Source organism: Strix uralensis, chromosome Z (assembly GCF_047716275.1).
Source record: "Strix uralensis isolate ZFMK-TIS-50842 chromosome Z, bStrUra1, whole genome shotgun sequence".
In the NCBI taxonomy this organism is placed as follows: Eukaryota; Metazoa; Chordata; class Aves; order Strigiformes; family Strigidae; genus Strix; species Strix uralensis.
In genome coordinates, this window is record NC_134012.1 from 67,624,304 (window position 1) to 67,651,941 (window position 27,638).

A 27,638-nucleotide genomic window follows, 5' to 3' on the forward strand; every position below is an offset into this window, starting at 1 on the left:
CTGGTAAAATGCAGCAGTGGCTACCGAGCGCGGCGACCACCCCCCCCCAGCAACAAGACCCGATGAGCAGACGGTGTGCCCGAGAGAGCGACCGCCCACCTGGGCATGACATCACATGGTATGAAATACTCCAATGAAAATTAACTCCATCCTGGTCAAAACCAGGACAGTATTGCAGAACAAAATGTGGGAACTTGGGAAACTGCATGCAAGCACATAAAAGACTATCTAGCACTTGTATTTCATGATCTACATTCTCTGTTTTCGTAAATAGGCATCAGCAGCTGATTTACATCAGCTGATAATCTTGCTTAATAGCATTAGATTGCTTCATGGTGAGTTCTCTACTGAGGCTAGTTTTATACATGTCCTACTGATTTAGACTGCAGCAAAGCACAGTTATGAGCTGAATGAGTCTTATCAAATTCAAGTCACTGCTGTAATTAAAGGGCTTGCGTGAGAGCTTTCCCCTTCAAAAAAGGAAGGGACAATGAAAGTTTTGTTCTTAAAGGAGGGAAACTAACACAGTTGTGGTTGTGCCTCTTTTTCCGAAATAAATCTTTCCTGCAGCTTAAAAGAGAAGTCACATATTTTGTCCAGAATTTACCAGGTGAAATGTCATGCCAGGTGCTTTGCAGATCGTACTGCATTCTCGTAACATTCCTCTTCCAGCCGTAAAACTTCTGAATACTATTTTTATCATCAGAGTAATTAGCTCTAATGTTAGTGGGTACAATGTACCTGTATTTCAGACTGTATAGAACATTGGTATCACTCAGAGCATTAATGTCTGACACAGTACCACACTGTGCAAAGATATTCAGGTTAGTTCTGAAACAAAGCAATTTAGAGCTATGGCTGATAACAAGATGAATACATAGTAACATAGGATGATGTTGTGACCAAAGAAAATCAAGTGGGATGTAGAAGAGGTGCTAGCATCTGCAGGAAGAGTGAATGAAACTTCACTTACTATGTTCAGCCTTTCAGCTAGTGTAGAGAGATCCGTGCAGGCCCTCACCTGTTAAGGTAGTGGACCAGTTGGTGACTGTTGAGAGGAAAGTAGTAGGCTATAGGAAACCACCTACAAGGAAATGTTGAAAGAACTGCAGTTGTTTAGGCTGAGAAGGATGTGGAAGGGACTCCATCCTGTTTACTTCATTGATAATGCAAGAATGAGGAAGCTTAAATTTCACCAAGGAAGATCAGACTGGACTGTAGGGAAAGTTTTGGGAATTTAAGGAGAGGGTAATAGTTTGGGGAAGGGTGTAATATCTCTACCCCTGGCAGCCTTCAAGAATGTGATTGGTTGATAAATGTCTGGAAGAAATGATGTGATTGCATGTCTTCTTGCCATTACCTGGAAGAGGGCCAACTGAGTTTAGGATATTCTTATTTTTTGTTTTCTTTTGATTTCCTTATTTTCTTATTTTTTGGTGGTCTTTTGTGGCATCTAAACAATATTTGACCTGCACAATTCAGCTTGCTGAAAGACCCAGTGGAACATCTTTATCTCATGAGATATGGGTAGTGTTAGCAGGCTAGGGGTGCTATTCTCAGAAGTTTAGTTTGCTGTCCAGAGTGATTAATAGTGCTTATTTCAGGAAGTCCAGGTTTGCCAGGTAGCATTGAGGTAAAAGGTTATATGTAGGTATGGATCTCTTAACTTGAGACAAAATCCCAGAGTCACAGAGTGGTGTAGGTTGGATGGGACCTATGGAGGTCATCTGGTCCACCCCCCACATGTAGCTGGTTGCCCCAGACTGTGTCCAGATGGCTTTTGAATATTTCCAAGGATGGAGACTCCACAGCTTCTCTGGGCTACCTGTCCCAATGCTCTGTCACCCTCACAATGAAAAAGTGTTTCCTGATGTTCAGGAGGAGTTTCCTGTGTTTCAGCTTTTGCCCATTGCCTCTTGTCCTGTCAGTGGGCACCACAGGAAAGAGCCTGGCTCCTTCCTCTTTGCACTCTCCCTTCAAGTATGTATACACATTGATGAGATTCACCCTGAGCCTTTGATCAGAAGAGGAAAGTTAAAGAAAATGTACCCATCGGATAAAACATATAATCATAGAACCACAGAATGGTTTGTGTTGGAATGGACCTTAAAAATCCCCCTGCTAAGGGCAGGGACACCTTCTACTAGACCAGGTTGCTCAAAGCCCCATCCAACCTGGCCTTGAACACTTCTAGGGAGGGGGCAGACACAGCTTCTCTGGGCAACCTGTTCCAGTGTCTCACCGCCCTCACAGTAAAGAATTTCTTCCTTTAATCTAATCTAAAGCTACCTTCTTTCAGTTTAAAACTGTTACCCTCATCCTATCACTACACTCCCTGATAAAGAGTCCCTCCCCACCTTTCCTGTGGGCCCCCTTAAGGACTGTAACTGCTATAAGGTCTCCCTGGAGCCTTCTCTTCTCCAGGCTGAAAAACCCCAGCCCTCTCAGCCTGTCCTCATAAGGGAGGTGCTCCAGCACCCTCATCATCTTCATGGCCCTCCTCTGGACTGTCTCGAGCAGGTCCATGTCCTTCTTATGTTGGGGACCCCAGAGCTGAACACAGTACTCCAGGTGGTGTCTCATGAGAGTGGAGCAGACAGGCAGAATCACCTCCCTTGACCTGCTGGCCACACTTCTTTTGATGCAGCCCAGGATACAGTTGGCTTTCTGGGCTGTGAGCACACATTGCTGGCTCAGAGTCAGTTTTCCATCCACTAATTCCCCCAAAGCCTCCTCTGCAGGGCTGCTCTCAATCCACTCATCACGCAGCCTGTATTTGTGTTTGGGATCACCTTGACCTGTGTGCAGGACCTTGAACTTCATGAGGGTTGCATGGCCCCACCTCTCAAGCCTGTCAGGGTCCCTCTGGATGGCACATCCCTTCCCTCCAGCGTGTCGACCGCACCACACAGCTTGGTGTCATCAGCAAACTTGCTGAGGGCACACTCAATCCCACTGTCCACGTCCCCAACAAAGATGTTAAATAATACTGGTCCCAGTACAGACCCCTGAGGGACACCACTCATCACTGCTCTCCACTTGGACATCAAGCCCTTGACTGCAACTCTTTGAGTGCAACCATCCAGCCAATTCCTTATCCACCAAGTGGTCCATCTGTCAAATTCAAGTCACTCCAATTTAGAGACAAGGACATTGTGTGGAACAATATCAAATATTTTGCTCAGGTACATGATGTCAGTTGCTCTTCTCTTATCTAGTATTGCTGTAACACCACCGTAGAAGGCCACCAAATTTGTCAGGCATGATTTCCCCTTAGTGAAGCCATGTTGGTTGTCATCAATCACCTCCTTATTTTCCTTGTGCCTTAGCATAGTTTCCAGGAGGATTCACTCCATGATCTTGCTGGGCACAGAGGTGAAACTGACTGGCCTGTAGTTCTCCAGGTCTTCCTTTTTACCTTTTTTTAAAAACTGTGGTTATGTTTCCCCTTTTGCAATCAGGGGGAACTTCACTGGACTGTCACGACTTCTCAAATATGATCACTTAACACCTTCATCTGCCAGTTCCCTCAGGACCCTTGGATGCATCTCATCAGGTCCCATGGACTGGTGCACCTTCAGGTTCCTTAGATGGTCTTGAACCTCATCTCCTATGGTGGGTTGTTCTTTATTCTCCCAGCCCCTGCCTTAGCCTTCTGCATCTTGGGTGGTGTGGCTGGAGCATTTGCCAGCGAAGACCGAGGCAAAAAAAATATTGAATACCTCAGCCTTCTCCTTGTTGGTTGTCAGGTCTCCTGTTTTGCTCATCAAGTTGGAGGCAGAGTTTCTTTCATCTTCCTTTGTTTTCCTGTGTACCTGAAGAAACCCTTCTTGTTATTTTTTATATCTCTAGACAAGTTCAGCTCCAGCTGTGCCTTGGCTTTTCTGATCCCTTGCCTGCACTCCCAGGCCATATGCCTACAATCTCCCCATGATGTGTATCCCTGCCTCCACTGCCTATGCGTTTTGGTTTTGTGTTTTAGTTTGGCTAAAAGGTCCTGACTTAGACAAACTAGCCTCCTGTCTCCTTCCACAGCATCTTGCATGTTGGGATTAATAGCTCTTGTGGCCTAAGAAAAATGTCTTTAAATATCTCCCAGCTTTCATTCACTCCTTTATATCTGAGGGCAGCTTCCCAAGACATCCCAGGCACTAGCGCCCTAAACAGCCTTTCTGAGGTTTAGGGTCCTGACTCTACTTTTTACACATCCTGTACCCCTCAAGACTGAGAATTGTACCAGGGCACGATAGCTGCAGCCCAGAGTACCTCCAGTCTTGACCTCTCCAACAAGTTGTTACACATTAGTGAGCAACAGGACCAGCAGTGCCTTTCCTCAGATCAGGCTCTCCATCATCTTTACTGGGAAGTTGTCCTCAGCACACTCCAGTAGTTTTCTGGACTGCTTGCAGTTCGCTGTGCCACTTTTCCAAAAGATGACTGGATGGTTGAGGCCCCCTATCAGGATCATGGCCTGCAAGCGTGATGCTTCCTGCAGTTGAACAAAGAACTCTTCATTGACATTCTATCCCTGATCAGGTGGCCTGTAGTAGACACCAATCAAAAAGTTTCCTTTGTTGGCTTGGTCTCAAATGTTCTCCCATAAGCTCTCAACCTCAGCATTGCTGTTCTTCAAAGACAGTTGTGTGCAATCAATCCTGGTTTCGGCATAGAGGGCAACTCCTCCACCTCTCCCTCCTTGACTGTTCCTTCTGAATAGTTTATAGCTGTCAATCACAGCACTCCAATCATGTGATTCATCTCACCAAGTTTCTGTGATAGCAATCAGGTCATAGTTTTTCATCTAGGCAGGGCTACCAGCTCCTCCTGTTTGTTTTCTATGCTGCGTGCATTCGTATAGAGGCACCTCAGCTGGGCTATTGGCCACATCATCTTTCTAGAGGAGTTAGTCCTAATTCCCTTGAGGCAATTCACAGGTGTTTCCCTGTTGCTTCCTAATGTCTTAGTAGCCCCTGGCTCTTCTCTAGTGCTTAGAACTCCATCCCCTTTCCCCACTAAATCCAGTTTAAAGCTCCATTTATAACTCCAGCCAGCTTGTTGCCCAGGACATTCTTGCCCCACTTGGTCAGCTGAGCCCTGTCAGCTGTCTACAGGCTCAGTTTCTCAAAAGTATGCCCAAGACTGTAGAAGCTGAGACCTTGATCATGGTACCAGCTAGGCAGCCACTCATTCATCTGTTAAATTCATCTTCTTTTTCTTGAACGTCCTCCAGTGGGGTGGGTAGAGGAGAACACCACCTGTGCTCCCGATCCCTTTAACATTGTTCTGAGGAAGATAAGATCTCCTGATATTTCTGAGTTACCTCATTGCAGCATCATTCTACCCCACTTGGAACAGTAGGAACAGGTGATAGTCCACAGGCTTTACCAGGCTTGGCAGCCTCTCTGTGACATCACGGATGTGAGCTCCCTGCAGGGAGCAAACTTCTCTAGAGGCATTGTTGGAATGAAATGTGCTTCGGTGCCTCTCAGCAAGGAGTATCCATTACTAACACTCTATATACTTTTTCCAATGGCACTGGTTCTAATGCAAGTGGGTGGTTGGACCAACTTTGCACAGCTGGCCTTTCCTGGGTCTTGCATGTTACTCACGCTACCTTCATTCTCCAACCCCAGGGCATCATATCTGTTACACAGGGCCACTTCAGGGAGAGGGGAAAGATTCCTCCTCCTGCCTTCAGCAGAGACAAGAGTCCAGTCTCCTCTGTCTTGTGAGTGAGTTGACTCTGTCAGCTCAGAGTTGGAAGCAATCTTATCTTCCCTTTGCAAAGACTTAAGGCAAGGCTGTCCCTCAGCTTGTGACAGCACATAATACCATGCATCAACCTCTTGCTCAGACTCCCAGATACTGTGCTGCTTGTTAAGCTCCTCTTGTAACATGACTAATTGCTTGAAGAGTTCATCCAGCTGGGCACACTTTCACCCATGACATCCACCTCTGTTTTTGGACCCTAAGAGGACTTTCAGGTTCTGGAGTTCCATGCAACTTTTGGTCTGGGCAGCTCTCTCAGTTTTTGGGAGGGCAGTCTGGGTATAGATATCCATATAGGGGGATTTTATCACTACAGGGTTTCAGGCTCAGCTATGTAGTTGCAGCAGGTGGACACCATTTTGTTTCTTCAGGAGGCTGCCTCTCTTTGGCTCCCAGAATAATAAATAAAACAGGACCTGGTGATAACTGACATGGAGAAGGATGAGGTACTCAAGAACTTTTTGGCCTCAGTTTTCAATGGTAATCTCTCTACATCTCTTGAGTCCCTGAACCTCGAGGCAGGTGCTGGGGGAACAAAGTTCCTCCCACTGTAGGAAAAGATCAGGTCTGAGACTATCTGAGAAATGTGAATATACACAAGTCCATGGGACCTGATGAGATACATCCCAGGGTCCTGACAGAACTGACAGATGTAGTCTCTAGGCTGCTCTCCATCACATCTGAAAAGTCATGGCAGTCAGGCAAAGTCCCCAGTGACTGGAAAAAGGGAATCATAATGCTCATTTTTAAAAAGGGTAGAAAGGAGGATTCCAGGAACTACTGACCACTCAGCCTCACCTCTGTGCCTGGTAAGATCATGGAGCAGATCCTCCTGGGTGCTACGTCAAGGCATATGGAAGACAAGGAGCTGATTAGAGACAGCCAATGTGGCTTCATCAAGGGCAAATCATGTCTGACTAACCTGGTGGTCTTCTGTGCTGCAGTGACTGCTTTGATGGATGAGAGAAGAGTAACTGATGGCATCTAGACTTCTGTAAGGCCTTTGATACGGGTCCTCCACAACATCCTTGTCGCTAAATTGGAGATCTATGTGTTTGATGGGTGGACTGTGAGAATGGTAAAGAATTGGCTGGATAGCCACATCCAGAGAGCTGCAGTCAACAGCTCAATGTTCAAATAGAGATCAGTTACAAACAGTGTCCCTCAGGGGTCTGTATTGGGACTGGTACTGTTCAATATCTTAATTAAGGACTTTGACAGTGGGATTGAGTGCACCCTCAGCAAGTTTGCAGATGACACCAAGCTGAGTGGTGCAGCTGATATGCTTGAGGGAAGGGATGCCATCCAGAGGGACCTTGACAGGTTTGAGAAGTGGGCCACAGTGAACCTCATGAAGTTCAACAAGGCCAAGTGCAAGGTTATGCTCCTGAGTGGGAGCAATCCCCAATATCAATACAGACTGGGGGTCTGTAATTAAACTAAGAGAGCACAGATTTAGATTAGCTGTAAGGAAGAAATTCTTTACTATGAGGGTGGTGAGATACCCAGAGAAGTTGTGGATGCCTCATCCCTGGAAGTGTTCAAGGCCAGGTTGGATGAGGCTTTGAGCAACCTGATCTAGTAAAAGAGGTCCCTGCCCATGGGAGAGGTTTGGAACTAGATGAGCTTTAAGGTCCCTTCCAACCCAAACTCGTTCCATGGTTCTGTGATTCTGTGATGTTGTGGTTCTATGAATGCTGTACCAGTCTTGGAGTGATCTTGGACATAAGAGAGTAGAAGGGAAAGGGATTTTGCTGTGACCAGTGTCTTCCTGACAGTCAAACGCTAAGGTCCTGAAGCAGGTCTTCTGTGGTGATGGTTCTCATCAAAAACTTTACAACTGGAATATGGCTGACAGCAATGACTTTTGGCAGACTCTGTAGAAGTCACTGCCAGACCTTGCAGGTCAGACTGAAAGCAGGCTGAGCCTTGCAGGTCAAGAAGAAAGCACAGTTGACATAAAGATTTTGTTGGCCTTAGCACTAAGCTAAAGTACTACAGGAGGACAACATACTTAAGAGGTATTTTGTCTTGAAGATCCCTTGGAGTACTGCCAGAGTGAAACAGGATTTGGCATGAAGGAAAATTTGGCTTCCTGGGCTGCCACGTATGAAGAAAATAGACCACTATGAAGAAAATAGACCACTTAAGATGGCTTTACTGAGTAAGACAGCTGTCATCTTGCAGCAGGGTAAGGTGAAATGAATTCTAATGGGATGCTCTTGAAGCTCACTTTTTGTTTTAGAGTTTTCTTTTTTTGTTACCAAACTTTTCCTTCTTCCAGTAAGAAATAAACCTGACAGAAATACTGCATATGAGCTTTTACTGTATGAAATGAACTTTAAATATTTCATTCCTGGAGGACTACTTGACTGTCATAGGATTAGTGCTGTTTACTGCATACTCCTTGCGCCATGTTTTGTTTTGATGGGCATAGCTAAGTGAGAAAAGCTTTATAAAGGGACTTCAGTTTTAGCTGGCATTGATAAAAAAGCCCCACAACCACAAAACATTTTGCATGATGGAGGCTTGAAATGGGTATCAAGGCACTCTGAACTAGATGATGTCAAACTCAAGTGTTGGCCATGTCTTTACACATCGCTTTACATGGTCTTCAACTCTGTGTTAAAGATTTGCTCCAGCAGCTGGAGGGAAGAGGCAGCAGATACAGCTGGGATCCCCTTAAACAATCAGTGCTCTTCTGCATCTATATACTCTTTTACCTAATGCATAGGTCACTTAGCCTTGGCTATAACCATTTCCAGGACATTGTCTTCTGATCTTGGATACTTGCCACTACAGCACTGTCCTGAGGACTAGGCTCTAGACTCCTTGAACATCGAAGTCAGGACCCTGAGTCCACCAGCAGCCTCTAATTGCCATGCTTAGCCTCCAGCCACCCTTTTCTACAGTCCTCTCATCTTTTACATGAAAGTTGGCTACCTGCTGTTTGTCACTGCCAGTGTGAGCTGTTAGGGAGCAACTGGGAAAAATCAGTTATTCCTGAACTTGCAGGTAACTTCTTGTGTAAATGAACCTGCCTGTAATGTGTCTAGGACAGGGACATTTGTTGAAAGACCTCTGAAGACAGACTAAACAATTGGTCTGTTTGGAGCCAGAAGAAAAGCCAGAGGTTTCCAGAGGTTTCAAAGAAAGCTGAAGCCTTGTTGTGGTAAATAAACAATAGGTTTAAAATGCAGTGAAGAAGAGCCATGTTGCATTGCGGAAAACTTGAGCAGGCTGGTGGAGTACTGTTTACAGCAACAGCCTGTAAACTAATTTTCATGCCTTGGGAAGAGCAGATCCTGCTCAGCTTTGGGACAAATTGGTAAGCACTGGGAAGGGACAGATGACATCTCCATGCAGCCCTCCAGGCAGCAGCCCTCTATGCACAGCAGCTGGGATGCCGGAACTGAAAGGATGCCCTGCAAATTTGCAATAAAAGGGCCTGGAGCATATGTCAGCAGTGTCATACTGCTATACTTGGGTGAGGGGTATGACCTTGTCACTGTGCACTGTCACCTTGCACAAGCAGAGATGCTACTATGCAGCAAAGAGAGTCCAGGCTCCTGAGGCATGCAGCATGCTGAAGAATGTGCAAAAATGTCACAGAAATTAAGTAGCATGAATGCTAATCAAATTTAATCTCATTCCTGAAGAAAAAAGGTAATGAAGCTTTTCTCCTATCAATATGTCAGCACTAAAACCTTAGGTCCAAGCTGGAAGTGTTGATAGAGAAAATGTGTGGGTGGCATGTATGTCAGCTGAGTGGAGCTGTATGATAAATGCGGTAATCAGAAACTTTTTCTTGATGAAGCCTGCTGTGAAAATGTCAAAGCAGCAGTGCAAGGTAAGATATTTCTCAGGTGAAAGTAATTGGAAGCTTGTTCAAATTCCTTAGTGGAGTATATCCCTGGGTTTAAGCCCATTGAGATGAACTGGGTCACACCTACTCACCTCTGCAAATGCATGTGCATCCTCAGATTTTTGCAATGTCCTCAATCCCAAAGATAGAAACAGCAGCAGAGATAATGGCCTGAAGCTGGGCAAAACATGCTTTTGAGGGGGAACAAAAGGAATGCGGAAATAGTACCTGGCAGATGCAGAAGAGACACGCAGCATGTTCAGAGGTACTGGGGAGTAACAGATCAAAGAGAAAAGGGCAAGAACTGAATGCATGTTAACAAATCATACCAAGATGCATGGGCATCCTAATGTGAGCGAGTAGAAACCACCACCATTAACATCCCACCCTTTAATATTGTTCGTAAAGCTGAGGACTTTTTCTTCTAGTCTTTAATCCTTTTTCTTGTACTGTCTAAGAATTAGACCTAGAGTGCTATTGAGACCCTGCTGATCTCTTTGCTGGCTGTGAACTGTACAGCTTTTCCCCTGCCAGGTCAGAACGAGCACCCCAGCACGTGTTTTATGGCTGCAGGCATTGGTTTTCTAAACAACAGACAAGAACAAACTGCGTATTTCTTCCCAGGAAAGCCCCCCCCTCCCCGCCCCCTCTTTGAAAGACTCCCGCGCCGTTCCTCTGCCCCGCGGTGTGACAGGACCCACAGTGCGTGCACCCCGCCTCTGCAGTCCCACGGCCCAGGAACGCGGCGCGGCCGCCGCTGGGACCGGACCGCAGGCTCGGTACCGAGTCCGCAAGGTTTCTGGGCAGAGGCGTTATTAGGACCCAGCGGACACCAGGAGAAGGCGGAGAGAGCAGCACGGGCGGGGATAGCAGCGCCGCCGAGGTTGGTAGTAATCGTGAGACATTTTCTGCAGTCTGCATGCCTGTATTTTCTTCCACTTCATAATAATTTAGGGGGGCGGGATCTCTTGGGGACCAGCATGAGTACCAGCTGCCGGCCCGGATGTGTTGTGGCTGGCTGCCGAGCACCCTCCCAGTCTCGCTGATGGCAGGGTGGCTTCATGGGGCGCTGGGAGGGGTCCTCAGGGCTGCAGGCCCTCCCCTTTGGGGCTCGCCGGGCCCCCCAGAGGAGTGCTGGCTGCCCCGGCCGGGAGTGGAGGGCCCAGGCACAGCCTCCTCTGGATGCTCCTGTGGCTCTTCCTGCTCTCCACGGGCAGGAACGGGGGCAGAGGGACCACCACGAAGGGCTGACCTGGGGGCAGGAGAGCCACTGCGGGAGGCAGCGAGGCCGGGGGCAGCTGCGTGGCTGCCCTCCTGCTCCTCGGCAGCACGGGTCTCCTGCGGGCCCATGAGATGTTGGGCCTCCTCGCTGCACCGGTGCACGATGGTGTCAGTCAGCTGCCAGAGAAAGATCCTCGTGTGCTGGTCCAGGGTGTACTGCATCAGCTGGAATATGGCTTCCTTGTGCAGGCCAAAGGCTTGCAGGCTGGATAGGATGACCCTCAGCACTGGCTCTGCTGCTTCTGGGGTATCCTCACGGATCAGCTCCAGCTGGTGTTGCAGCCAGAGCACCACAGGCTGGAGCAGAGCTGGGTGCTCTCTGAAGAGGAATGCCCAGATGTCAGTACAGAGGCCACTCACAGGAACCCTGGGCACCAGCCCCACAACTAATGGCTGGGATGCTGCAGGGTGATGGAGATCGTAGGCAGCTGCATGGCCAGGGGCTCCTCTTGCCTGACAGACAACTGATGGTGCTGCACGTGTTGTGGTAACACGCCCTCGACATTGTCGTCATCCTGCACCAAGTGCAAGATGGAGGTCACACTTCTCTTGCAGAGGGAGCACTCAGGCTTGGTCTCAGCCCACTGCAGGATGCAGTTGTAACAGAACTGGTGGAGACATGGCATCCCGTAGCTGGCCTCCTCCCAGCTGTCCAGGCAGATGGGACAGTGGCTGTCCAGCTCCGTGGCCACACTCTTCATGTGCTGCGGTGGGCTGGGGGGAGCTGGGGATGTTGAGTTGCTCCCTCCCACCGGTGCTGCAGCAGCTGGTGTCATGCTAGAAAATGAAGAGAGGCCATAGTCAGTGGTTGTCGAGGGCATGGTGAAAGAAATACCAAGGTCTTTCAAGAAGGAAACCCTCCCAGCTCCCCATGCCACTTTGAGGTTTCCCCTTCCAGCTCATCTCTGCTGCTGCAAGTGTGCCTCCTGGGTGTCCTGGTGTTGTCTGGAATGATTTTCTTCCTAGTAGCTGGTACAGTGCTGTGTTTTGGATTTAGTGTAAAAACAGTGTAGATAACACACTGATGTTTTTGTTGTTGCTAAGTAGCACTTAACTTAAGGAGTTTTCAGTTTCCCATGCTCTGCCAGCAAGGAGGTGCACAGGAAGCTGGGAGGGAGCATGGCCAGGATAGCTGAACCAAACTAGCCAAAGGGATATTCTATACCATAGGACATCATGCTCAGTATAATAAACTGGGGGGAGTTGGCTGGGGGGCATATTGCTGCATGGGCATCGGTGGGTGTTGAGCAATTGCATTGTGTATCACTTGTCTTTTCTTGGATTTTATTTCAATTTTTTAAATGATATTTTTTCATTACAATTATTATTATACTATTGTTATTATATTTTATTTTATTTATTACACTATTCTTATCTCAACCAATGAGTTTTACTTTTTTGTTCCAACTCTCCTCCCCATCCCACTGGGAGTGGGGAGGAGTGAGGGAGCAGCTGCGTGGTGCTTAGTTGCTGGCTGGGGTTAAACCATGACACCTGGCTGCCAGAACCTGTCAGAGACAGGGAAAAATCCCCCAACACTCTGGGGTCAGGCACCGAGAGCTGCAGTGAACAACTCCCTGAGCACAACACCAGCACCGACAACAGCCTTGCATGACACTCCAAACCTTGCAAACTCACTCAGCTGGAGTGTGGGCATGAGCTGGCTGGGTGAGACTTGGTGCCTGGATATAGTCAGCGAGGGGTGTGTGGTCACATTCCATTGCACAGGGACATCACAGTCCATCACTTGGAGATGCCCATCCCTCAGTGACACCAGAACCCACTGCTCAGCGATGTCACTGTCCATCACTCAGGGACGTCACAGCAGGCTGTCCTCGCCCATGGCGCTCACACATGTCTGGCGTTACTGCAATGCCAGTGCCCACTTCATCCCCTCATCTCTTGTCTTGTGTTTGGCATCAGTGTTTCACACCCATCACCAAGGCCTCAGCCATGTCTTCACAGGGCCCCATCAGGTTGCTCTGGCTGTGGCAGACATCTCCAGGCACATACGGCGAGAGGGTTCACTCGGTAACACCTCATGCCTCCCTGGAAGGCTGCAGGATAAAGTCCCACAGGCTCTCCCCACAGCCCAGCACTGCTGGCCAGCCCTCTGGGCTCACCTGCTTCCTCCCGTGGGGATCACAGGCAGCTCTCAGGGACTTTCTTGCAGGACCAGTGTTTGGTGTCCACCAGGATTCCCAGGTCCTTTTCTGCCAAGGTGCTTTCCAGCCAGGCAGTCCCCAGCATGTGTGCTGGTTGTTCCTCCCCAGGTGCCAGACTCTGCACTTCTCCAGCCTGCTCAGGACCCTCTGTATGGCAGCACTCCCACCTGGCAGGACATGTCCCATGGGTTTTCATCCTGTTCCAAAATCAGTTCAAGGAAGTTTTATGATAACTTTGTTGCAATTTAGTTTAGGCCCTCAGAGTGGACTCAAAACCTGGAGTGCCAAAATTACACCCTTTGAACAGTTGTGGTGCTTCAGTCTCTTTGCTTTTCACCAGCTCAGCCATCTCTGTTCATACCACTTCAGAACCAAGATAAACTAAGTGGCCCTCCTTGATAAAAAGCAACTAATTACGGCACCTTTTACTCAGTCACCTCCTGTCAGAAAAGTCAAAACTCTTGAGTATAGCAGCTTCCACATAGAGCTACTGTTAAACTTTGTGGCCGCTCCTACTGAGATGACACTAGCCCTCGTTTATCACCGCCACTGTCCAGAGTGGTATCTCAGAAGCCCATTGGGGCAGCAGGAGCATCTTCTGTTGACAAATCTTCATGTTTGCTCTTTGGGTGCTTGTGATCATCTCACATTGTCAGCTTGGTCGCCGGTTAGTAACAACCTGTTCAGCTGCACTGAAAGAGGATTTTCTGAACAAACATGGAAAGGAAGAGAAGTTTAAATAGTGACAGCCAGTAAAGACAGGAACCAGGCCAGAGCTGTTTTTTAAGACTAATTATTTTATTTTGGGAAACCAAGATACATTTGTGGCATGGGGGAGGGGACCCTCCATGACTGACCACATATATGGTGCCTTATGCCCTGGGGAAACTTTTTTTCTTTATTTATACACATGGAGGCCTCACAAACTTATTTTTACAAGTTCCTTTCCTGCCGTACTCACAGAGGAAATGCACAGAAATCCCAAGGTCTTGTCTATGCATGAAAAGACACTGCTTGAAATAAGCAATAGTATTCCCAAGTGCACCCATTATGACTGTAGTTATACTGACATGCAGGCATTTATTCCAGAGCAGATACACTTCATCAGGAGAGGGAGTAAACCGAGCACACACCTGCAATCTCAATTTGCATTCTGGCCCACAAAGGAGGAGTTATACCAGTACAGATTATACTCCTGTATCCCCCCAGGTAAGGGGATGCAATGGGTTCTGGTGCATTACTTGGAAGAAAAGGAAGCATTTTTCTTGGTGCATGCCTTCTCAACCCCAGGAGCTGACTTGCAGCAGTGTACTGTAGCCTCTACTTCTCTACAGCCAAAGGACATAGCTTCCTGCTCCACACTTGGAAAGGAAAGGCACATTTCAGTGACTCATAGTCCTAGCACAGACAGGGAGAAGGATGTCATCAGGGCTTTTGACTGGGAGTTGGAGGTGACTGTGTGGTGTTCTTTGGTGTTGGCATTTTGCTCTGTGAGCCTAATAAAGACATGCAGCATACCTGGAAGCACAGGAACACCACCAGTGAAGGAGCTTAGGGCCCACCTCCAGCAGAGACCTTGGCATGTGCTTTTCTGTAGTCATCTGTGAATACTTACCTGCACTGCTGATGCTTTTAGCACTCTGCAGCTGCTTGCTGTAGCAACTTCTCAGGGTTAACAATGTCTCTGCAATTCACCCATTGTTTGTTCAGAAAAAGTACCTGTTTTTTCCTGCTGAGATCAAACTTTTGCTAAGGAACATTGTGCTGAGACCATTGTTAACCTGTTCATTACCATCTTTTACAGCCACTTCATTACAAGCAGCTAATGAACTCACCCAATCAATATGCTGCCCCTCAGACCTCCTCAGACCTGCCTTTCCCTGTTGTACAGTAGAGCTGTTCTAACCTAGGAGTAATGGTCCACAATAGGAGTCTAGTAGTGGGAGTCTACTATAGGCCACCCACCCAGGACAGAGAGGTGGATGAAATATTCTATAGGCACCTAGGAAAAATCTCACGATCGCTTGCCCTTGTTCTTGTGGGAGACTTTAACTTACCAGACATCTGCTGGAAATACAACACAGCAGAGCGGGACCAGTCCCAGAGATTCCTGGAATGTGTGGGAGATAACTTCCTGACGCAACTGGTGAGAGAACCAACCAGAGAAGGTGCCCTGCTGGATGTCCTCTTTGTGAACAGAGAAGGACTGGTGGATGATGTGGGGGTCAGAGGCCGACTAGGGCACAGCAATCATGAAATAATAGAGTTCTCTATTCTTAGAGAGGCCAGGAGAGGGCTAAGCAGAACTGCCATCCTGGACTTCAAAAGGGCTGACTTTGTCTTGTTTAGGCACCTGCTTGACAGGATCCCTTGGGAGCGGTCCTGAAGGGAATAGGGGTCCAGGAAGGCTGGGCACTCTTTAAGAAGGAAGTGTTAATGGCTCAGGAGCAGGCAGTCCCCAAGTGCTGTAAGAGAAGCTGGCGACAGAGAAGACCACCCTGGCTGAACAGGGAGCTTTGGCTGGAACTCAGGCAGAAAAAGAGAGTTTACGGCCTTTGGAAGAAGGGGCTAGCCACTCACAGTGATTACAAAGAGGCTGTGAGGCTATGCAGGGTGGAAATCAGGAGGTCTAAAGCCCAGCTGGAAATTAATCTGGCTTCAGCAATCAAGGACTACAAGAAATGTTTCTCTAAGTATGTGAGCAGCAAAAGAAAGACCAGGGAGAGCCTCCATCCCCTGCTAGATGCAGGAGGAAACATGATAACAAGTGATGAGGAAAAGGCTGAGGTGCTTAATGCCTTCTTTGCCTCAGTCTTTAATAGCAAGACTAGTTGTACTGAGGGAATCCAGCCTCCTCAGCCAGAAGACAGAGACTGGGAGAATGACCCCCCCGAATTCCAGGAGGAGATAGTCAGTGACCTACTGCATCACACAGACACACACAAGTCTATGGGACCAGATGGGATACACCCGAGGGTGCTGAAGGAGCTGGCTGGGGTGCTCGCCAAGCTGCTTTCCATCATTACCAGCAGTCCTGGCTGACCGGGGAGGTCCTGACAGATTGGAAATTGGCCAATGTGACATCCATATATAAGAAGGGTTGGAAGGCTGATCTGGGAAATTACAGGCCTGTTAGCTTGACTTCGGTGCCCAGGAAGCTGATGGAGTAGCTCATCCTGAGTACCATCACACAACACATGCGGGACAACCAGATGATCAGGCCCAGTCAGCATGGGTTTATGAAAGGCAGGTCCTGCTTGACAAACCTGATCTCCTTCTACGACAGGGCGACCTGCTGATTGGATGAGGGAAAGGCTGTGGATGTTGACTACCTTGAATTTAGTAAGGCCTTTGACACCGTTTCCCACAGCATTCTCCTGGTGAAACTGGCTGCTCAAGGCTTGGATGGGCACACGCTTTGCTGGGTAAAAAACTGGCTGGATGGCCGGGCCCAAAGCGTTGTGGTGAACGGAGTTAAATCCAGTTGGCGGCCGGTCACGAGTGGTGTCCCCAGGGCTCAGTTTTGGGGCCACTCCTGTTTAACATCTTTCTTGATGATCTAGATGAGGGGATCGAGTGCACCCTCAGTAAGTTTGCAGATGACACCAAGCTGGGTGGGAGTGTTGCTCTGCTTGAGGGTAGGGAGGCTCTGCAGAGAGACCTGGACAGGCTGGAGCGATGGGCTAAGGCCAACTGCATGAGCTTCAATAAGGCCAAATGCCGGGTGCTGCACTTGGGCCACAACAAGCCCCAGCAGCGCTACAGGCTTGGGGAGGAGTGGCTGGAGAGCTGCCAGTCAGAGAGGGACCTGGGGGTGTTGATTGACAGCCGGCTGAACATGAGCCAGCAGTGTGCCCAGGTGGCCAAGAAGGCCAATGGTATCCTGGCTTGTATCAGCAATAGCATGGCCAGCAGGGACAGGGAAGTGATCTTATCCCTGTACTCGGCACTGGTGAGGCCGCACCTCAATTCCTGTGTTCAGTTTTGGGCCCCTCACTATAAAAAGGACACTGAAATACTCGAGCGTGTCCAGAGAAGGACAACGAAGCTGGTGAAGGGTCTGGAGCACATGTCATACGAGGAGCGGCTGAGGGAACTGGGGTTGTTTAGTCTGGAGAAGAGGAGGCTGAGGGGAGACCTCATCACCCTCTACAACTACCTGAAAGGAGGTTTCAGAGAGATGGGGATGAGTCTCTTTAACCAAGTAACAAGCGATAGGACAAGAGGGAATGGCCTCAAGTTGCCCCAGGGAAGGTTTAGACTGGATATTAGGAAGTATTTCTTTACAGAAGGGGTTGTTAGGCATTGGAATGGGCTGCCCAGGGAGGTCCCCATCCCTGGAGGTGTTTAAGAGTTGGGTCAACATAGCACTTAGGGATATGGTGTAGTTGGGAATGGTCAGTGTTGGGTTAATGGTTGGACTAGGTGATCATCAAGGTCTTTTCCAACCTTGACGATTCTGTGATTCTGTGATATCTCCTGTGAGAAAGCCAAGGAAGGGCCCAGAAGATAGCATCACCTGTTCTTTTGACTGTCCCATCTTCCAAGTCCTCCCCAGTATCACTTCTGAGGCTCTCAGAGTGTTAACCAGTCCTTATTAATATCTTACCTGGCAGACTGACATGAAGCTGGTTGAATCCCTGAGCTTGATGCTTTTGTTGTTGTCCAGAGTGGTGATCGGACTGCCACATCTTCCACTTCACCTCTTGAAATAAAGGGTTTCAGCAGAACTTGCACTGAAGAGATACAAGGCTTTGTCACTGGGGTCATACAAGCCCAGATTTCATTTGCATACAGACCTGAAATGGGGCTAATGCAACTTTTGTGCATGTTCACTGGTGCTCGTACAGAGGGTTGAAGTCCTTAAACAGAAGGTGTGAGTAAGACAGAGTTGTCGCTACTCATAGATTTAATTGATGTGTTTACTCTTCGATGTTAGCAAGTACTAGGGTAGAATGCTAAACCCTACCAGAGTACTTTCTGTCTTGCTAAGGTCTTTCTGCCAACAAGCCCTAATAAAAGTGCGTGCAGCAATGGCAGCTGGAAACAAACAGTTACACACATTAAGTGACTTCATAATTGAACTGGCTGTCAAAACGCAGAAGAGCTTGTATTGTTAATAGTTTGTATTTGTGTAGCTGCCTTTATTGTGGGACTCTAGGGTAGACTGGAGAGGGACTTAATCTGAACTGCTGTGTGAGACTTTAATAATGCCCAGGGTCTGTGCAGAAATGGACACCTACCTCCTGGAAAGGCAGCACTGTCTGAACAGAACAATCTTGGGTCTAGTACATTCCGTGCTAATGCTGAAGATGATGAGAAGAAAAGGAGAAAAGAGGGAGCACAGGGGGCTGTTCTAGTAGTTTTCCTTTATTCAGCAAGGCCAGTTTACAGCAAAATTCCTGACTAAGGCTAGTTTGTAGAGGGAAGAGAGAACACTGCTAGGGGTTTGAAAGTCCCTAGTACGTTGCATATTAGGGGAAAGGGGAAAACATGAAGTAGAGGGAAACATGTATAAAACACCTTCTTCCTGATCTGATCCCTAGCTGGTACAAAGAAGGAAGGCTGCTGATGCCAGCCCAGCTGCTCTGGTTTACACCAGAAGGGGCAGATTCAAACCACCCACCAGGTGTGCATTGCTGCCCTCCCACATAGTGTGGATCAGGACCACAGCTCTAACAGTGACCAGGCGCAGCTGGGAGGTTTCAGGCTATTCTTCCTTGTCCTCCCCAGCCCTCCCCCGCTGCTTCTCATGCTCAGTCTGTGTACCATCCCAGAGAGCTGGGACATAAGCAGGGAGCTTTATTTTTAGGGGAAAAAAATGTTAGTGTGGGTGAGCAGAGGGGTGTGAGTGGAAATGAGTTGTGCTGATAAGCCTTATGACTGTATTTTATTTTACTGAGGTTCTTACGAAATAATCTTTATGAAATGCAAACCTGGCTTATCAGGCTAATGCAAATTGTCTGAAATCCTTATCTCCATGGGCCAGTTAGCTGGAGTGATCCCCTTTTCACAATGAATAGAGAATGAAGAGCTGCACAGAAGCCTACCTCTCCCTCCTTCCAATCATTGCCATTTACTGGCAGTGAACCGAACAGCTTTGATTTCCAAACTCATAAATAACGCAGGGGCTTCAGAGCTGAGCTGTCGTGTGTTTTGAAACGGTTGTTCAGCTGTGCAGGGAGCCTGAGTTGGCTGGGAGGGGCATGGGGGCAGGGCTGGAAAAGGAACAAGTCCCTGGCTTGTTGCAACTTTCTGAGAAGAACAGTCTATGTTTAAGATGACTTCTAATGCTAGAGATAGTACAATCTTCTCACACACACAGAGGCATCCCTTCCTCAAACCATTGTCCCCTGACATCTGAATGTGTTTCCTTAGCATGTTTTTTCTCAATCCCAGCTGTGTGCTGGGAAGAAGCTGCTGCTATTTGTAGGTTGAAAATTTATGGTGAGGAACAGACCTGCTTGTCCTGGTTTTGGCTGGGATAATTTCTTCTTAGAATCTAGAATAGTGCTGTGCTTTGGATTCAGTATGGGCTTTGGTATAAGAAGAATGCTGATAATACACTGATATTTTCAGTTGTTGCTAAGAGATCAAGGACTTTCCAACTCTCCATGTCCTGCCCATGCACATGGGTACAGGAAGCTGGGATGGAGCACAGCCAGAGCACCGGACCCAGATTAACCAATGAAATATTCCATATCATGTAACATCATGCTCAGTATATAAATGAGGAGTGGCCAGAAAGGGGGGGGTGGGGGGGTTCTCTCTCACTTCTGGGATTGTGATTGCAGGATCTTGGTATTTTGGGATTGTTAGCCAGGAACGGGCTGCGTATTGGTCAGCGGGTGGTGAGCAATCGCATTGTGCATTACCTGTTTGTACTTTCTATTATTATTATAATTTTATTCTATTTCACTTACCAAACTGTTTTTATCTCAACCTGTGAGTGTCCCTTTATCCCTCCAATTCAAACCCCCATCCCCCAGGGGGGGTCAGGTGAGTGAGCAGCTGTGTGGTGCTTGACTGACAGCCAAATTTAAACCACAACACTGCTGCTCAGGAGGTTTTTTCCTTCATTCTATTCATACTGTATTATGTATTTCCTGTCCCGCCTGTGGGTCAAGTTTGTGTACCTGGGGAATGGATGGCAGCTAAATAGCTCTGCTCCCTTTTCTGGGAACAGAAGCATGGAAAAAAGTAATAGCAGCTGTGATTGTTTGGGCTGCTGAGCTCTGGGGAATATATAAAAAAGTCCATCTCTGGGAACACACGATGGAGCAAACAGATGCTGCTGTTGTCTCTGTGTGTCTGCAATCTGTGGCAATGTTCTCCCTTCCTGGGACACCAGGTGATGTCAGATGATCTGCACTAGGTCCTAGCCCTTTAATTCCAAGAAAAGGCCTTTACTAAAGTGACATGACCTAGTGAAGAAGGGGCCTGACTTCTGTCCACCAACACGTGCAAGTTTGCTCATCTTTATTTTGCCTCTTTTCCTTTTGAATATTTTTCTGCTCAAGAGGCAAGGGTCTAGATTCAGCATTTGGTGCAAGGGGACCTCACAAAGCTATAGTTGTGCAGAGAATTAAGGCTCTGTAGGAAACAGGTTTACACAGCGTGCGACACAGAGAAATGCTAGTGGAGTTGCTCAGTTCCTCATTCCTCTTGGCATCTGGGCAGACGCCAGTGTGAAGGATTAGTTTAGCGATGAGCTTTCTCAAAGCAGGAGAGCTTTTGTACCCCGGGATGCAGTTTACCCCTTTGTATTGATCCTAGTCAACTGCTAAATCCAGGAATATGAATTACACAAAATCATGGAAGTAGCTTGGCGATACCTCTACCATGCAGCATGGAGATACGGCTACCATACGGTACACTGGGCACCTTGCACAACAGGCTGCAATTGCACAGGTGGAATTGCTGTCCAGCTTCGCACATTATGCAAGCCAAATCACATCAGTCAGCAGCTGGGAGGAATTATTGTTTCCACACAGAACTAAGGTTTAATCCCTGGTCTTTGTGCATCATGCAGCTAAAGGGCAGCTCTCTCTCTGTCGCAGCTCCTTGAAAAAAAAACACTCAGTGGAGATGACTGTGTAAGACTGTGTGCTGCTTCCCAGCTTTTGTTCTTGTGCTTTTACCCCAAAAGTCAGAAGTGGTTTCCCCTTCTAGCTTCAGAAGAGGAGAAATTGGAGAAACTAGTGGGCAGGATGACTTCATGATACTCTGCAATCACCCTATTTAACTAGACCACTATGTAGCATTATTCATTCACCCTGCTGTTAGTAGGAGTAAGAAAGACACATTGCACCGCAAATCTGTCTAGGTGGTATCTGTGAATGGCAGCTGTCATGCAGGTCTTCAGACACCCCCAGACAAATACAGCAGGCATGAGTGAGTATGTAAAGCAACACCAGCATTTCCAGACCTAGATGTGAGGATGGAGTGTGCTTCTAGAAACAAAGACTCACAATTAGTCTTGGGTGATTATATTGGAGCATTTCTACTGGAGGATTAAATTTGTGTCTCTTTTCTTCTAGAAAGTCCAGGTTTTGTTTCCTTCAAAGGCTCAAAAACCTCTTATAGTTGCCTGGCCTTACAGATGTCCCTCTGTACAATAGAAAAATGTCCAACTTCTTCCTCTTTCTCTGGATTTGATGTGAATGTGTGGGAAAGTCCAGCTCATGTTACCTGCGATTTCTCCTAATCTGGAGATCTATATCCCCAGTTCCTTCCATTCTACAGTTAACATGTTTCTCACGTTGGAGTTTCACCCCTTCATTGCGGGTGGATATTTGGGGTGCAGACCTGGTTCTGTTGAAACCAGCGGCTGAACTCTTCTTGTCTTGCCAGGACCTGAAATTCATCCATCTCCCGCTCCTTCTGGGAGAGCTTGACTCAGCCCCAGTTGATGCCCTTATGTGCTGCTGAATTTTGTAATATGTCAAAGGAGCTGTGGTATTCACCTTCTCTTCAGGTTTTTTTTTAGCCTCCCTGCTGAGTTGCTACAGGAGAGTTAGCTGGTCTCCTGTATGGGAGGTCTTGGACTGTGCTGTAGGATAGCTGTTTTGCAGACTTATTCCTTCTCCCCTGAGCATACAGCTGGGTTGCTGTGGTGGGTCCTGCTGCCCTTCCCACAGTTGTCACCTCAGCCAAGTCCCTGGATAACTGGACCATGTGGCAGCTCATGGGCAATAAAAAGATAACATGTTGGGTGTGAGGCTTCGCAAGCCCTGAGTATACGCATCCCCATGTCACTACATTGTTCCTGGGGAGAGAGGTGTTGGCTACAGCCTGAGAAGCTCTCTGGTGATGTTAGAGCAAGGGTCAGATCTGGTTTGCTCCCAGATGAGCGGAGTACTGGTGAGCACAGGGGAAACCGTGCTTTTGGTTCTTGCATGTGAAGGACCCTTCTACATAGCTCCTTTCTGCAGTGGGTCTGGATGGGCCCCACTGAACTACCCATGGAGAAAGAGCCACACAAGCTGGCCCTTTTCAAAGGTGATGGCTGTTCCTGATAATGCCAACTGGCTCAGCTTTCATTTCAGCTTCCTGAAGAGTAATGCAGACAGATCAATTAGGGATTGCACACAAGAAGCTACAGCTCCTCAACCCTCCCCTGGACAATAATAAAAATATGCCCTTGCTTTTTTCCTTCCTTGAAGTCCCCAGGAGAGAATTAGCTGGTGCTGCAGGTGCAGCTGTCCTGCAGGGTGGTGAGAGCAATGAATAGTAAGGTTTTTAGCTCAAGCACACTAAGGCTGTTCAGCAGCCATTGGATAATCCTCTGTTAATCAGATTATGTAAATTACTACTTCAGCATCCCTATCCCATCTCTCATCCCCCTGCTCTCCAAGCTGGAAATAAAAGGCACTCTAAAAAGAAACATTTAAACTGCAAAAAGGCAGTGCTGCTGAAAGGGGTGGGCAGAGGGTGCCGAGACAAGGAGCAGTGAAGCAGGGCTTTGTTTCCATGCAGACGGGAGTTCCTGCTTGGCAAAGCAGCGGCAAACACCAGCAAATCAAAGGTCAGGAGTGGGCACTGCCTGTGTATTAACGGTGTCTCAGTACTGGCTTGAGGAGGGCAGTGACGGTGCATTTCTGGAGGCCAGCACTTTGCCCTGGGATGTTACTTTGGTGCACTGCATTCCTGTCCTCCTTGGAGCAAAGTGACTTCCTGCCCTTTCTTTTGCATTCATGATGTCTTATGAGTTTGTTCATTCACAGTGTAAAGCCCAGCACCTCAAACAAGGTTTGGGTTGAGAGGTGCTGTCAGCAGTCTGGATTTAGTCACTGAACATGGTGACCAAAATGAATGAAGGGACAGATTATCAAAAATGGCCATTGAACCCGTATCTGCAAATCCTGTACATGCAGGCACTGTAATCACCTAAAACTTGCATTTGTGGTTTAGTTCATGGAAGATAATCACATCCTCTGGCTCTGGGCTTCGTATAGGATTATGTCTTCCTGAAACACTTGTCGGGACCCCAGGCAATCAGAACAGCATCTTACTCCAGTTTCACCAGTACTCAAAACATGGTTTATGGCACTTATTTTGTGTCTGAAACGGACACATTTTCATCCAGGTAGGAGTGGTGGTGTTCTTTTTACAAACTGGAGTAGAAAGCCAAAGCAGGCAAGAGAAGTCAGTTACAAGTAAAACAGAGAAGCTGAGAGTTTATTTATCCTTTGTGCCACCACTGAAAGCCACCCAGAAGGCTCAGCTGACCTGCATTTGCTGTATAATACTCCTGGCTGAAAGCAACTCCTTTTGTTTGTGACAAAGATAAGGCTGCCTCTTTCATGGCAGATGCAACACACTGGAGACAAGGTTTTCCACCCAGACAGGGGTTTCCACTGGGATTTTTCGTACTCACAGATATCAAGAGAATTTGTTTCCCAGTCTTTCTCCACACTGTTGAACACACATCCTGATACTTACATGTTGTTCACAGTGGGTTCACAGTTCACAGTCAAAGCTGTCTGAAGGGCTACTCATGGGCTATTCAAATTATTTCACATATGGAGTTCAGACCCTGATGGTTTGATGTGTCAAGCTAATCACAGGACACGTCTTGGTTTCATGGGCTCATGTGTCACAGTTGGGGTGAAAACATGCTAATGTGTACATGAAGGATTTTATTGGTGTTTTATTGGAACTGCTTCCCAGCACTGTGATGTGAGAGGCTGGGACGCCAGCTGTGCAGGAATGATACTCATGGTCAGGTGGGGAATGGACACCCTGGTCCAAACTATTAGGAGCTTCTGGCTGGCCTTGCAAAATGATTTTGAAAATGCAGGTGGTCAGATATGCAGATTAGACAGTTCTCACCTTGAGGAGTTTTGCCAAACATTTGTCCTCCTTCGCTGACTGATGTTGGCTTTTGTAGAGCCAGTGGAAAGTAGATGTACAGCACAGTCATATGATGGAATACAGGTGAATTGAAAGAGTAATGGAGTGATTCCTGCATGCTGTGGATCAGTGCTTTTGTATAGTAACTGATGAAAGCACATCAGTTTACACCAGCTGAGTATCCGAAATATAGAGATGTATTTAAAAACAATGGAAACAAAGCAATTGAAAATTACATTTGAAATTGTACCATCTCTTCATCATCAAGGCAGCAGTAAGGGCATACATTCATAACTCAAACAAAATAGGATAGCAAAACTTTAAAAGCAAAGGAAGAAAGCTACCTTTCAGAGTCAGAATAGTGAGCAGGTCTGGTTTGATTATATGAAACAGATTGCATAATCATAATAAACTCCTGAGAGACCGGGTTTCCTGGAGTTTCCCTTTGCACACACATGCACTGCCGGTCCTGCAAGAGGAGCAGTCTAAAGCCCCAAATACGAGGTCTCTCCTTCGAGGATTTCAACCTCAGTCATTCCCAAGCAGCAACCTGCACTAAGAAGAGATGTTAGGAATAGTCAGAGCAAATTCCCTTGTTCCTTGCAAGAGCTCACCTCAAAGAGCAAGCCACATGATTTCAAAGACTTGCACATGAAGAAAGACAACTTGCCAGACTGTGCAAAAGCCTGGTAGCTCCTAACACATCAAATAGACATGGCTTGAGTGTTTTGCTTGAAGTCATATTGGAAATTAAATCTCTTGGTCCCTACTTTTTGTCATTAGTTGAAAGACTGCTGTAGAAGACGCAAACACATCTATGGCAAAGACCTTCCAGGGTTTATAATCTGACCAGGAAGTTTTTCTTATATCCAACTCCACATTTCTTTGAATCCCTGCTTTGAGTGATGCTTATGTGGTGACCTTATTGCTGCATGCAGCCTGGCTGAGCTCAGCATTGTATGCCAGTGAAAGTAGCAGCTGATGATTCTCTGAGATGACTGCCTTGTTCTTCTCTATTTTACATGATTTCCACAGAACTTTTAAAGTCTAGGTACGTCTGTGTCAAAGGGACAATGAGCTGTTTGTCTTTTCTCTCTTGCTCCCAGTTGAAGTTTTAGAGAAACATTAAGTTTTCAGTCTCTTTCTTCTGTGGCTAAACATTTTCTTCAAGTCTATCAGCAAGTTTCAGCATTAAAAAAGAGAAGATTTTTGGCTTCTGGAATTAAGCTGAAAAGTGTGGCCAGAATTTAAAGCACCCCCTGATGCGAGTGTTTTGTTAACACTAATAAGAGATTCAGAATGTTACAAAAAGCTTCAGATGATGGAAGTTTAATATTTCAGCAGTCTGCATGCAGCTGCTGCTCTTAACCCCAAGCAGCCTCTTCCAGCTCACTATATTAAAAATCTATTGATCTAAATTTTGATTTTAAAGGGCAGGAGCCCAGATGTGTATAATTGCTTCTTACTGTTGCCATCTGTAGAGCGTGGCTCTGAACTCACAGAGATAATGTGGCTGTGTGTTTTCAGCCTCTTGATGTCCTTTTTCTGTCCATCACTTTCTGTGTGCTGCTTTCACCCAACTGAAAGGGGTCACCTCACAAAGGGGGAAAGATAATTTCAACCCCCATCCATCTTCTGAAATCTCTGCCCATATTTAGTCAGGATTCTCTTTGATTTCCTGCTCATCTGCAATAAGATTTTTGCTGGAGAAAGACAGGTTTTGAGGTCTGGCCAGCATGAAATAGAAACTTTTATTTTTTTTCCATCTGACCATTACTCTATCTTGGAGAGGCTTCTTTTGGTCCTGGAAGCTGTGTAGCAGCAGGATAAAGCCTTTTGCTCCTGCCTGCATACCACACTGTCACATATGCCAGGAACAGCTTTTCTTCCCTTTAGGAAGAGGAATAACTAGTATTACTCCCCTAGGATGTTTCAGGGGTTGGAATTTAAATGCTGGCATGCTGAATTTCAAAAAGGAACATGAGAAACCCAGTTTTGAGGATGTTCACACTTTGCAACCACCCACATGTTATTGGCTTCTTCCAAGTGGCCAACTCTCACATCTTCTGCTTTGCAGAGCCACATGTGTAAATGCTGTTGCATAAATGACTGATAATGTAGGCAGTCTGTTGCTTCATCCAGATCTGTTACTGATACCTGTGGTACTAAGACAAGCTGATGAGGTGACTGAAGTGTGGCTCTTCAGAAAGTGGGTGCACGAAATGTGAGTTCGGCATTGCCTCTAGTGGGATGACATGCTGGGCATGATAGCAGAAATGGAGAAGGACAGTGTCCTCCGGAAGGGGTCTGTACCTGTTATCCTTTTCAGCCTCGGTTCTTACCCATGAGAGAGCAGACTACATTTTCTTTTTTCTTCCTGCTTTTGTTTCATCAAACTTGCTGAGGAATGTCTCTCTGCTAGGAAGAATGAGTACCTACCTCGCAGAGTGAGTCTGCATTTCAGCAGGGGCCTGCCAACACTGCTGCAATAAAACAGTGGTTTCTGCATCTACAGACACAACAGCTGTATGTCCCTAGTAACCCTGTTTGCACATGCAGTGTTTCCCACCCTCCTCTTCTTCTCAGTGCTGTAAGGGCACTGAGATTCTACTTTCTGAGAGAAGTATCTGAGGAGGGAAAACATGGCCATTGCACCAGCAAACATGCTAATATCAACTGCAGTCTGGAGGCAGAGTGCAAGTTACAAAATATATTCTGTTTCCCCTTGACTTTTTATGAACGGGTGGCTGTTAAAAACCAGACCTGTTGCAGGTAAAGAATTGCCCCAGACCCTAAGGAAACTGTCAGGATGGATCTTGGCAGAAATTTTGTGAGGACGAGCATGCCCAGGGTGCAATACTGCTTTTACCATTCTTGTTCCCCCAGCTGAGCTATACTATCCTGGCAGCTATGGATTGCTCTAGGGAGAAGTAATCCCAGGACTGCAGGGATGTATTGATAATGTATTCCCCCTGCTCCATGTCACTGCCAAGTATGAAGAGGAAGCTGAATGAGAGTGGTGTGGTTCATTGGTGCCAAGTAATCACAGTTCAATAGGAAGCTTAATAAAGAGACAGTGAAGCAGACCCTCATGTTTGACAGGGTGGAAAAGAGCCTTAAAGCTGGTAGAAAAGTCAGCATCCCTATGTCATCTCATCAGCATTCCTAATGACTTGACACCAATGATTGCTAAGCACCTGGGA